This window comes from Limulus polyphemus, unplaced genomic scaffold, assembly GCF_000517525.1.
Source record: "Limulus polyphemus unplaced genomic scaffold, Limulus_polyphemus-2.1.2 Scaffold3078, whole genome shotgun sequence".
NCBI classification, from domain to species: domain Eukaryota; kingdom Metazoa; phylum Arthropoda; class Merostomata; order Xiphosura; family Limulidae; genus Limulus; species Limulus polyphemus.
This window is the reverse complement of record NW_013668688.1, coordinates 11,865-15,171: the sequence shown is the minus strand read 5'-3', so window position 1 is coordinate 15,171 and position 3,307 is coordinate 11,865.

Sequence of the window (3,307 nt, the reverse complement as noted above, 5' to 3'; positions counted from 1 at the left end):
AATCAAAAAGGTGGACAGCTACGACGATCCACAGACATAGCTGTAGTTAACAATCAAAAAGGTGGACAGCTACGACAATCTACAGACATAGCTGTAGTTAACAATCAAAAAGGTGGACAGCTACGACGATCCACAGACATAGATGTAGTTAACAATCAAAAAGATGGACAGCTACGACAATCTACAGACATAGCTGTAGTTAACAATCAAAAAGGTGAACAGCTATGACAATCTACAGACATAGCTGTAGTTAACAATCATAAAGATAGATGGCCATGATAATTCACAAGCTATCCATTCCACAAAAGCAAATATTCGCCATCGATTATAAATGATCATAATATTATGGATATCATAGCCAGTATATGAAAAGGAAACATTTTTTTTCTATGAGGAAACTTAACAGAATGGCGAACTTAGATTTTTTGTCTTGTTTCTTAACAGAAAGTATCCGATTTCTTAATAGTTTTAAAAATTATAAATAATGAGGTAAAACTAAGAACTTCCAATTAGCCCCCCTTTTTTTAGTTGTTAGTTTTATTTTTAAGTTTTTCATAGCGTTTTCTATAGATTTGCAAACAATTTTGAATGTGCAAATTCGCATATATATATATAGTCACGCTGTCGTGCAATTAAAACATGTGACATTGTTTAGCATTATATAGGTAGTGTAAAGCCACCGAAAATTGATCGCTTTTCGAGAAGGGAATGTAACAGCCCTTTCCGGCATCAGGACCATCCAAAAAGGGGTTGTTACCTCCCCTTCCCAAAAGCGATCAATTTTTGGTGGCACCACACTATCAAACAATGTCAAAATGTAGTTCTTGTACATTTCGTTAAGTGGGACTTTTATATTGACTTTGGTTGTCACGTGACTTGGTGATTTACATATTCAAATGATTTTAATGTAACGTACTCGGGCCTCTAAATGTATGGGTTCACATCAGTATTATCACGGTCACTTCCACGTGAAATTATTAGTGCCAGCTACGAAATTATTAACTGGCACAAATAATTGCAATATCTCGTATTAGTACTAAATGTAAAAAAGTATGAAATTAGAAGTATCTAGTTTAAAAAAATAATAATAATAATCTGGTAATAAAATGCTCGTAAAATATCCCTACATATTATTTGTGAAATTCAGTTATTCAGGTTTTAAAACTTGTTAATTGTCTTCGTCCGTGCACTTTCCTTTGTTACATAAACTTATAGTCAGTTGTGTTTTGTCACTTAACGAGGAAGTAGAGATGTTGAGTTTACGTTCAAGGAGCTACAAGTGCTTCCGATTTCAAGCTGCATGAACGAATCTTATGCATAAGGTGGTTCCGTGTTTAGATACAACAACTTTACAACCATCTTTACTCAAGCACTTTAATTAATGACAACCAGTATTTTAAGATGGATATTATAAAACGAAAAGTATGAACGTGCGTACAATAATGCTTGTATACGGTGAAGAGGGTATGCAAACTTACATCCAAACCACGTCGTTCAGAGTAGCTTTGTACAGATCGGGTTTTTATTTTCCATGACGTATACACACAGTTTCGCTGCTACGTCTAACCTACAAATATCTTACCATTACCGCACAGTGTTATGACGCACAACGGCCCGGCATGGCCAGGTGGTTAAGGCACTCGACTCACAATCTGAGGGTCTCGGGTTCGAATCCCCGTCACACCAAACATGCTCGCCCTTTCAGCCGTGGGGGCGTTATACAGTAACGGTCAATCCCACTATTCGTTGGTAAAAGAGTAGCCCAAGAGTTGGCGGTGGGTGGTGATGACTAGCTGCCTTCCCTCTAGTCTTACACTGCTAAATTAGGGACGGCTAGCGCAGATAGCCCTCGTGTAGCTTTGCGCGAAATTCAAAAACAAAACAAACAAACTTGCCCCCTCCATAATTTCAAACCGAGCGGTAGATGGCACTGTGTTATGTTCTTCTTCTATTGTGTTACAAATAATGATAATAATGAGGAATAGTATCATTCTTGAATAATCGCTCATAGCAAGCAGTTATTCATATGCTGATTAAGTGAATCTTCCCTTGACAACCAGATATATATATATACTCTTACAAGTGTATAAAGTTTATGTTCCCTTGACTACATTGCGTCCCTGTACTTTTTTAATATGTGCATTGTATCATGACAGCTTTCTGCAGGAATTTGGTATGGATATGGTAACAATGTAGGGTGTTGCTTAGTAACGTCCACTTAGCAGTATTTACACGTGATCAGCAGGTTTTTATCATAAAATTATAGCAGCAGAGACCGTACATCTGCCATGATAAACGGATTTTCCTATGATGTATAAAGTACGTGCGCGTGTGACTGACGTCACATGGCTAGTATTAAGATAAGACTTGAAACTGATAGTTTGATGTTGCGGTACTATAATGCTTCATAAAACTTTGACTGCATAACTTAGTAGTTATATTTAATAAGCTTAAGTGAAAGAAAACTTACACGTGAAATAGAACTGATGGAGTTGCAAACAAGATGTGTTTTTTTTGTTTCTTTTTTACGATACCAGGGATATTTTCAGACTTAATCGAATTTTCAAAACATGAAACCTGTTTTCCTAAGATTTCTGTCTGTTTGTCCATCCGTTTGGCTGGCTAAACGAACGCGTACAATTGGGAATTAAATGTTTAAAGCGAAAGGTATTTCTTATTTTCAAACAAATTCAAAACTTGTCTCTCCTCAAGTACTTAGCCTAAGAGAGTGGTTAACATTCCCATAATATACACAGCATGTTTTCCCATGGGAGGTAAGACTACAGGAACACTGCACTACAGAATCTGAGGGGTGGTCAGTTTGTTTAAAATTTAGTGCAGCAAACTTCACAAAATTTTCTAAACCTTGTGAATAATAATTGTTTCTTCATTTTAGAAAGCAAGCAATGTGACTGTTTACAATTATTTAAATATTTTATTGTAAGAATAGCATACAGTGTTATTACTCACAATAAATTAACTTTTAACATTATGGTTACCCTGTCAACTTGATCAGAAATGTTTCCATTAACAATTAAAATGTGATTATTAAATATCAAAACATTAAATTAGAAAACGTGCCTTTTGATAGATCTTTTAAAACATCGAGAAACAATAAAAAAGAAATGAATACATTAATCAACTGTTTAAAAAATGGAGTTCTCATATAATATTGTTACACCTCCAGTCGTTACTTAATTTTCCGTAAATTCGATCCGACGAAACGTTAGCGACACAAGTCCTTTCTTAAATAAAACTGGTTTATTCTTTCCGAATACAACTTTACCGATACACTTAATTTCAACAG